At 40.6% G+C, this 10,585-nt stretch overlaps 1 protein-coding gene across 2 annotated transcripts in view; it reads right to left on the bottom strand.

Annotated features, from left to right (window-relative positions):
- The window catches only part of ddr2a (discoidin domain receptor tyrosine kinase 2a), a 156,896-nt gene extending 148,290 nt beyond the window's left edge, over positions 1 to 8,606 (bottom strand). For both annotated transcript variants that reach the window (XM_043699847.1, XM_043699846.1), the window contains exon 1: positions 8,392 to 8,606. The gene's annotated coding sequence lies outside the window, so the exon portion shown is untranslated. The remainder of the gene's footprint in view (positions 1 to 8,391) is intronic.
- Positions 8,607 to 10,585: the final 1,979 nt, after the last annotated feature.

The raw sequence follows: 10,585 nt of genomic DNA, 5'->3' as shown, positions 1-10,585 counted from the left end.
GGGTACTGGGCTAATGGTCGGGTACTTGGTAGTGTGGATGAGCAGAGGGATCTTGGTATCCATGTACACAGATCTTTGAATGTTGCCATCCAGGTAAATAGTGCGGTGAGGAAGGCATATGGCGTACTGGCTTTTATTGGTAGAGGAATTGAGTTCTGGAGTACTGAGGTCATGTTGCAGTTGTATAAGACTCTGGTGCGGCCGCATCTGGAGTATTGTGTGCATTTTTGGTCGCCATATTATAGGAAGGATGTGGAGGCACTGGAACGGGTGCAGAGGAGGTTTACCAGGGTGTTGCCTGGTATGGTAGAAAGATCGTATTAGGAAAGGCTGAGGCACTTGGGGTTGTTTTCATTGGAGAAAAGAAGGTTTAGGGGTGACTTGATAGAGGTGTACAAGATGATTAGGGGTTTAGATAGGGTCGACAGTGAGAAACTTTTTCCTCGTATGGAGTCAGCTATTACAAGGGGGCATAGCTTTAAATTAAGGGGGGGGGTAGGTATAGGACAGATGTTAGGGGTAGGTTCTTTACTCAGCGAGTCGTGAGTTCATGGAATGCCCTGCCAGTAGCAGTGGTGGACTCTCCCTCATTATGGGCATTTAAGCGGGCATTGGATAGGCATATGGAGGATAGTGGGCTAGTGTAGGTTAGGTGGGCTTGGATCAGCGCAACATCGAGGGCCGAAGGGCCTGTACTGCGCTGTATTCTTCTATGTTCTATAACATTCTATTAGTTTTCCATATCACTTGCTTTATCTGCATGCTAACCTTTTCTGGATTCATTCATAAGGTCACCCAGATCCCTCTGCATCTCAGTGGTATTTTGGCCTTCACTATTTTAGACAATATGCTTCCTTTTCATACTTGCTGCCAAAACAGATTATTTCACGTTTTCCCCTCAATACTCCATTTGTCTCATCTTTGCACATTCACTTTATTGATATCTCTTTACCTTGTCTTTTTTTAAATCTCCTATATCCTCTTCACAATGTCCCTAAATTACTGATTCAACCAGTTGGCTTTTTACAGCAACTCACTAGATTCTTGGTCACCATTACTGAGAGCAGATTTTTTTTTAGATCTCCAGATTAGATTGAATTTAAATTCCCAGTCTTCCAGGTTGGATTTGGACACAGATCTCTATCTCCTAACTCTCCAGATTACTAGTCAGGTAACACTACCATATCTTTTGCTCCTGCAATATACTAAGTACCTAATGGTTTGGTTTTATTTACCAATTTCAGAATTTATAGTGAATCAGTGAATAGGAAGCAATTAACTGGAGAACCTTATTTTGTTGCTAAAGTGATGCTGTAAGTAAACAAGTTGTTCACCATAAGCATAAGAGGTACAGTTAGTAAGTTTGCAGATGACACCAAAATTGGAGTGTAGTGGACAGCGAAGAGAGTTACCTCAGATTACAACAGGATCTGGACCTGATGGGCCAATGGACTGAGAAGTGGCAGATGGAGTTTAATTCAGATAAATGAGAGGTGCTGCATTTTGGGAAAGCAAATCTTAGCAGGACTTATACGTTTAATGGTAAGGTCCGAGGGAGTGTTGCTGAACAAAGAGACCTTGGAGTGCAGGTTCACAGGTCCTTGAAAGTGGAGTCGCAGGTGGATAGGATAGTGAAGACGGTGTTTGCTTTCCTTTATTGGTCAGAATATTGAGTACAGGAGTTGGGAGGTCATGTTGCGGCTGTACAGGGCATTGGTTAGGCCACTGTTGGAATATTGCACACAATTCTGGTCTCCTTCCTATCGAAAAAATGTTGTGAAACTTGAAAGGGTTCAGAAAAGATTTACAAGGATGTTACCAGGATTGGAGGATCTGAGCTACAGGGAGAGGCTGAACAGGCTGGGGCTGTTTTCCCTGGAGCGGAGGCTGAGGGGTGACCTTATAGAGGTTTACAAAATTATGAGGGGCATGGATAGGATAAATAGACAAAGTCTTTTCCCTGGGGTTGGGGAGTCCAGAACTAGAGGGCATAGGTTTAGGGTGAGAGGGGAAAGGTATGAAAGAGACCCAAGGGGCAACTTTTTCACGCAGATGGTGGTACGTGTATGGATGAGCTGCCAGAGGATGTGGTGGAGGCTGGTATAATTGCAACATTTAAGAGGCATTTGGATGGGTATATGAATAGGAAGGGTTTGGAGGGATATGGGCTGGGTGCTGGCAGGTGGGACTAGATTGGGTTGGGATATCTGGTCGGCATGGACGAGTTGGACCGAAGGGTCTGTTTCCATGCTGTACATTCTATGACTCTAACCTCTTAACAAAACAATTATCCATTGTTTGCTTAAATCTACAAATTACATAATAGTGTAGGCTCTTACCTTCTATTTCCTGGCTGAACGGCTGGATCACCTTTGTACATATATCAAGCTTTGACTTTTGCTATTTGCAGGATCTTGTTGTATGTGTTGGATTCTGTTTTTTTACTTGAATAGTAGCTGCAGCAGACCAAATGTTACCTTATTTACTATGAAGTATCTTGGAAGGATCTAATTTTAGTATGCTGCTCTATAAATGTAAGTTGTTTCTTTCTAACTGGGAATTGACCATTTTAAGTAAAAAATATTATGCTCGTAGGATGAATTAAATGGTTATCTGTTTTAATTCATAGCAATGAAATTATGTTGGCAGTCGTGGTTCAAATTGAATTGGGCTCATCAATGAAATGATGTCTTTTAACAAGCTTTAAAATGTTTCAGAATAATTTCAAAATATAACATGTTCAGAACTACAAATTAATTTTTACAGTTATTATGTTATTGAGAACTGTAGCTTTATACTGCCTAATGTGGTGTTCTAAAGACTGATCCCTCATTCTGCTGAGTTTCCAATCTATGGGAGAGTGTGGGGAACATCTTGGAGGGGAGTGGGCATCTTTCCATACAAGGGAAAGAGGAAATAAAACTCTTAAGTTGCTATGCTGAGATCACTTCAGCCTGTTTCCAGTGAGCCAGAAAATAAGATTCCTACACTGGTAAAACAAAATTAACTTGATTGAATATTGCTGCTTCAAAACTAGTATTTATAAGGCACCTTTACAAAACTAAAATATCTCAATGTCTTTCACAGGAGAGTAATCAGGAAAAAATTGATGCTGACTTAAGCTAATTAGGTGTGAGATTTAAAAACCAATAACTATCATTTCCTCCACAATATCTCAAAGCGCTTCACAGCCAAAGCAGTATTTTAGAAGCAAGGTTACTGTTGTAATGATGGCAACATGGTTGCCAATTGTAAACAGCAAAGCCTCAAACAGTAATTAAATAACTGGCAAGATTGTTTTTTAGATGTTGTATGCAGGATAAATACTGGCTGGCTCTATGGGAGAGATCCCTTTTTCTTTGAATAGTGGTACCAAATCTTTTACTTCCACCAGACAAGGCAGATAGCTTAATGTGGAGAAAGTGCGGACTGCAGATGCTGGAGATCAGAGTCGACAGTCGGGTGCTGGAAAAGCTCAGCAGGTCAGGCAGCATTTGAGGAGCAGGAGAATCGGCGTTTCGGGCAAAAACCCTTAATCCGGAATGAGGCTTGTCAGCTGAGGGAGTGGAGAGATAAAATAGGAGGGGGGGGGGGGGGGGGTGACTGGGAGGGAGGTTGCTGAGAGTGTAATTAGGTAGATGAAGGTGAGGGTAATGGTGATAATTGGAGAAGAGGGTGGAGCAGATAGGTGAGAAGGAGGATGGGCAGGTAGGCATGAGGGCCTAATTGTAAGGTTGGGCCTGGAATAGCTTAATGTCTCAACACAGCATCTCCAACAGCATAGCCAAAGATGGCAGTCTGACAACTTTCTAACTCAGTGACAAAAGTGTTGCCAACAAGCCAAGCTGGCAGTGCTGTCCAATTCATGTGATTGGCCTGAATGGAATATCAGACCATGCTTTCAACTTTGTTTTCTATTATGGTATCAAGCACAGTTAATGCAAACTGATCAGATTATTTAATCACTTTTGGACCTACCAGCACTTCCTGTTCTAGTTGCTCAGTCTATATGGTTTAACAAGAAAAACATTGCCAGTTCTCAGAACAATCACTTCATATCTGGAACAGGAAATCCCAGTTGTTCCAGTACAGCAGTTGTGGTAATCTAATTGATTGCTGTGATTGATAGCTTTAGACCATGGCATTTAAAAACAAAGGTAAATTAAAAGCATCCTGTCCAAACAGTCATGAAAGTGACAAAAATTATAAACCTAATAGTGATAAAAAAATAGATTTCATGTGAAGATTAATCCATATAATTTGATTTGAAAGTTTGAAATTCTTTTTTCACAAATCACGATACTAATTCAAAATGAACACATCTGGAATGAATTTCCAAATGCAGTAAGAGCTAAATAACTATTTGAGCAATTGATGAACAAGAGGCAAGTTCAGGTTTAAATCTCCAAGTGAATAACATTCTCACATTTAAACTATAAAATTGTGAAAGGTAACTGTTCTGACAGTAGGCCTCTTCCAGGGAAACAATTAGTAACAGCTCAGGTAAAGTTTGGAAAGAGATTATTATAGGTTGCTATTTACAATGTGGACAAGTTGCATATTTTTCAGCCCAATGCAGCCTACTCTATGGACATTGTTCCCTTTAGTAGATTTTCATCAGCTTATCTTTCCTGAAGCTCCTGTTTGATTCCATCCAGCCTGGTTTTTGCTTTCATTGCAGCACTGCTAAGCTCAAAACATATTATTTTACTTTGAACTCAGTCTTGGCAGACTGTGTTTAACATCAAACCAATGAATGATAACAACATTCTCCATTTCAGAATTGCAAGTGATGAAGGGAGACATGCATAATGCATTCTGCTCCCTTGCCACTGACTCAGTATGAGGTACTTCTAACTGAAGTCACTGTGCATGAAGGCTGTGGGATCCCAGTTTTACATACCAACCAATACTAATTAAATAGTTAGGTGCTTGTTTTGACTGGCACTGACTTGATGGTCTGGAAGGCCATTTTTCTGTGCTGTAGACTTCTATGACATAATATTACTTTCCACTAATCCACAATTATCATTGCATCTGATCTCCTCAGCTACCTGAGTGGCAGAATACATTAAAATTGTCCTTTATCCTTCCTTGCCTCTGGGAATGACGAGGGATGACAGTAACTATTAGGTAAAGTACTATAGTTTATTGCCATATAAACATTTCAATGGCTCATTATGTCATCAATTAATTTCTCCTTTGGAAAACAAAATTGAAAGTGGAGTATATTTTTACTGCAATACTTATCAAGGGCACCTATGGCATTGGTAACATCCCTTCCTCTGGGTTAGGAGTTCCAGCTTCAAGTACTACTCCTCAAAGTGTGTAGTAATGTCTCTAAATGAGTTGATTAGAAAACATTTAAACCCAATATTCATAGCAGTGCATGACAAGAGAATGAATAGATTGCTATTTTGCGCTAAGGAGTAGGCAAGATGATACTCCTTGCTAAATAATAATCAAAAAAGCTGGAAAAATTGAACAGGTCAGGTAGCATTCACGGATAGAGAAACAGAATTAAACATTTCAACTCAATGACCATGATGAAAATGTTGGGAAGAATCTTCTGCAAGGTGATGAACTCAGAGATGAGAAGGACAATGAATTGGGCAGAGTGAGCACCTGAACAGGAAGGTTCAAGGCCACTTCCCATTTTACTGCCCACTGAGGTTCTTTAACTGAGATAAAATACTACGCATGCTGGAAATCTGAAACGTAAACAAACATTTCTTGAAATAGCTCTGCATGCCTGGTAGCATGTGTGGAGAGAAAGAATGTTTATGGTTAGATTGTCTTGAGGCACTGAGGTTTATTAAATCATGAAGGTCATGGATAGGATAAGTAGACAAGGTATTTTCCTTGGGGTGGGGGAGTCCAGAACTAGAGGGCATTTGATTCGGGTGAGGGGGGAAAGATATACAAGGGACCTAAGGGGCAACTTTTTCACACAGAGGGTGGTGTGTATATGGATGAGCTGTCAGAGGAAGTGGTGAAAGCTGGTACAATTACAGTATTTAAAAGGCATCTGGATGGGTGTATGCATAGGAAGGGTTTGGAGGGATATGGGCCGGGTTCTGGCAAGTGGGACTAGATTAGGTTAGGATATCTGGTCAGCATGGACGAGTTGGACCGAAGGGTCTGTTTATCTCTCTGACAAGCTGGTGACAGACTTGTGCTGCTTCTACCAGAAAAGGCCTGCTTAACTACAAACTAAACAGGCAGTGGCTAGGCCCTAGGAAGGAAAATTATAACTCTGATTTCCCTGTATCAATTGTTCTGTTTTTAGAATCTTATGATATAGACTATTGGGGCCAGGGATTTTATTGGCTTTTAATGCTTTAAGCTTTTCTAATTCTACTGAAATTAATTAACTCACTACCTTAAGTTCTTCACTCATTTGTCCCTGATTTTTCTAGCATTTAACATGTCTTTGCTTGTGAAGACAATTTTTAAAAAATATTTCTGCCATCTCCCCATTCTCCATGATAACTTATCCTCTCTCTACCTGAAGGGATCACAGATTACTTTAGCTACTCTCCTCCTTGAGTCTTTACTAAATCTTGTTTAATATGCTTCATATTCCTGGCTACTTTACAGTGACTTTTTCACTTGCTTTGATCACTTTTTCCTTTCATACACCAATTTAGTTCACTGTACTTATGCATCATGACCGCAGATAATAAAAAAAGCTAAAAACTGTAATCAAAACTGATAAGTCTTTAACCTAAGAAGGTAGTTGTTCTGTCTTCCACAGACACTTCCTGATTGGTTGTGTATTTCCAGTATTGTTTTAATTGGAGTAAACAGAAGCAGCTGAGGAAATGTTTGATTATTACAAAGTTGAAAGGATTCAGAAAAGAATGGAAAAAGCTATATTCCTTAGCAGAGTTCTCAATGGCTGGAAGGGTAGATCTAAAAAGTGACTGGTAAAAAGATCAGAGTAAATGAAGAAAATTATTTTCTTCAAAAGATGATTGGAGTCTTATTAATTGGCTGAAAGGATAGTGGAAGCAAAAACCTTCCACTCATTTAAAAGGTGTCTGGGTATATGTCCCAAGTACTATTATCTCTATGGATCTGGTCCAAATGCTCAAAACTTGGATTAGGCTGGGGTGTTCATTTTTCAGTAGGTGCACACAATGGGGCTGAATGGCCTCCTGGGAAATAAATGTTTTCTGAATATCTGAAGACGAGAAATATGGGAAGAGGACGGAGGTGTGGCAGTGCTTAAATTGTCCCTTATGAAAGCAAACATAGACATTATGGGTTGAATGGCCTTTTGTTGTGAGGTAAAGATTCTATGATTAGTAATGCAGATACTTTGGACTTGGATAGAGGGTAAATCATTTGACTTCCATATTTGTTGAAAAATTAAGGCATTAATCTGACATTAATATAGCACTAATCCCAGCCTGAATCTGTGGGGTCATTACCCAGAAAAATAAGTCATATGCTTGAGGTGTTTTCCAGACCCTCACTAGCCAACTGCAACCATTGTGGGGATTTATGCTTTGGAACAATTCTGGACTTGCAAGCACAGGTTTTCAGTCCAAAGTTACAAAGACACTCAGCAACAATGTGCTGGGAAATTAAAATAAATCTTGTAAAACTAGTTCTACATAAGCAGAAACACTATCAGGGAGAGTCTATGTATCCTTATTAAACAGCTGTATAAATAAGTCATAAGGAAAATACAGCCAATTCATGTAAACACAATGATACAATTGAAGAAAAAGTAGACACAGATTAGGAAAAGTTATGAATATACAAGAATAGGGCTCTTGGCCCTTCAAGCCTGCTCCACCATTCAATAAGATCACGGCTGATTTGATTTTAATCGCAACTCTACATTCCTGCATACCCTCGATAAACTTTCATCCCCTTGGTAATCCGAGAATCTATATATCTCTGCCTTTCTTAAAAAAAAGATTCTGCATCCACTTTTTTCTTAAGGCAGAGTATTCTAAATGCAAACAATGCTCTGAGAGGGTTGCACATACAATGTCCATAATCTGGTGGTGGACAATAATTCTAAAGCTTCATGATGCTTGAATGTTAAGAATCGGTGAAACCTGCATCTGGACACACATCAAGCACTGGAGCTCTGGTGCTCTCGATGATCATCTGGTTATGCCTGCCATGCAGACAGCAAAAAAAAAGTTGTAGTTTGACCACAAAACTTTTATTTTGTTTTCCACAGTTTTCAGTACTAACGTATCCTTGAAAGGAGAGCTACAAAAGATGTGTTTGCTCTTCGTCTTTTGTTGGGTTTTAATTAGCATGATTTATCTTCATTCTGTTAAAATGTAGTAAGATATTCCCGGTTTAGACAAAAAGATTAGACATCCAGTACAGAGCTGTCACAAAGGATTTAAAAAGAGAGCTTACCTTTCAGACAAAGACCGTTCGCCTCAACATGGGTGTCCAGAATATCTTGTTAATTGTCTGTCTGAATGTACTAACTGACCTGTCTTTGGTCTGAAGTTTCTTAGAATTCCGTACTTTCTCTGTCACATGAACTAAGCTGATGTAAGATGTGCAGAAAAAAACTAACATTCTGGACATTCTTGGGAGCCTGCCAGAGATCCCAGAATTCCCCAGTAACACAGGCTGTTTCAATTAGAAGTGCTGATTATAACCAATCACAGCAATTTAAACCCATTTTTCTTGGCCTGAGGGATTCTAGCCATTACTGATAACATGCAGTGTATGAAAAAGCACTGTCAGTTCACACATGCAGGAGGCCTTCTTTCTATTAAACGGCTATAACTTCCCAAATCAAATTTTGAATAAAACAATGACAGCAAATGGGAAAGGAATTGAAACTATGATCTCAGCATTGTGCTTCCAAGTTTCAATTGTATGGATTTTGGTATTAATGCAAAATAAAATTGACCTTCTCCCACTCCGAGAATACATCTGCTGAAAGCAAATCCAATGTGGTCTAAATTAACAAACCGTACTTCAACTCTCATGTGATCTTGTATTTTGGAAACAAAACTCTGTTTGTTGAACTGAAGTGCATATTTTCCCTAATCTGTTGTGTAGATAGTTGTAATATTGAAGGATCATGAATTATTTCACTTTTACTGCTATCCTTAAAACTGAACAATTTTACATTGAAGTTTCTGGGAGAACAGATTGTAACAGAAACCATAGATGTTCTTTTAACTCCAGCAAATCGAGGAAACTGAGCAAATGGATGGATGAGGGGGCAGTTAAATTTATTCAGGAAGTTCACCGACAACCTAACATGGTGCCATTGTCTTTTGTTTTAATCTGAATAGAGGGAAGGCCATCCGTCTGAAACCGCAGGCTTTTTAATTTGATGTTCGGGTCAATTTGATGTTTGATGAAGACTCCATCAATTCTAGATGCTGTTGTGAGTTGTGGACTGAGTTAATTGTTGTGGCTTTCATAACTGGTGAGCTAGAAGACCATAAGATGTGGGTCTTAGGTGTGCAGGTTAGGTGAATTGGCCATACTAAATTGCCTATAGTGTTCAGGGATGAGTAGGTTAGGTGCATTAATCGGGAGTAAAAGTAGAGTATTGGGTTGGGAAATAGGTCTGGGTGGGTTACTCTTTGGAGTGTTGGTCTAGACTTGTGCCAAATGGCCTGTTTCCACACTGTAGGGATTCTATGAAATAAGAGCAGAAGTAAGCCATCTGGTCCATCAAGGGGAAAAGTGAGGACTGCAGATGCTGGAGATTAGAGTGGAAGAGTGTGGTCCTGCAAAAGCACAGCCGGTCAGGCAGCATCTGAGGAGTAGGAGAGGCGACATTTCAAGTATAAGCTCTTTATCAGGAATAAGGGGGTGTCCCAAGAGGCCTGAGAGATAAATGGGAGGGGGTTGGGACAGAACTCTCCTGGTCTTCACCTTCCACCCCATCAACCTCTGGATACATCGCATTATCCTCTGCCATTTCTGCCACCTATAAACAGACCCCACCATCAGGAATGTATTTCCCTCCCCACCTCTATCCACTTTCTGTAAAGACCATTCCCTCTGCGATTCTCTTGTTAGGTCCACACTCCCCCACCAACCCACACTCCCCTATGGGCACCTTCCCCTGACACCGCAGGAATTGCAACATCTATGCCCACACCTCATCCCTCCATCCAAGGCCCCAAAGGAGCCTTCCACATCCGTCAGAGATTCAACTTCACTTCCACACATGTCATCTACTGTATCTGTTGCTCTCAATGTGGTCTCCTCTACATTGGGGGTGACAGGATGCCGACTTGTGGAACATTTCAGAGAATATCTCCGGGACACGCACAAAACAACCCCACTCCCACTCCACCAAGGACATGCAGGCCCTAGGCAGCCTCCATTGCCAAACCCTAATCACCCGACGCCTGGAGGAAGAACGCTGCATCTTGTGCCTTGAGACCCTCCAACCACATGGGATCGATGTGGATTTTACGAGATTCCTCAATTCCCCTCCCCAACCTTATCCTTATCCAACCTTACAACTTGGCACCGCCCTCTTGATCTGTCCTACCTGTCCATCTTCCTTGCCATCTATCCACCCCATCCTCCTCTCCGACCTATCACCTTCACCTCTGACTTCATCTAC

This window comes from Chiloscyllium plagiosum, chromosome 11 (genome assembly GCF_004010195.1).
Source record: "Chiloscyllium plagiosum isolate BGI_BamShark_2017 chromosome 11, ASM401019v2, whole genome shotgun sequence".
NCBI lineage: Eukaryota > Metazoa > Chordata > Chondrichthyes > Orectolobiformes > Hemiscylliidae > Chiloscyllium > Chiloscyllium plagiosum.
The sequence above is the reverse complement of the archived record's forward strand: the minus strand, read 5'-3'. Positions and strand labels throughout refer to the sequence as shown.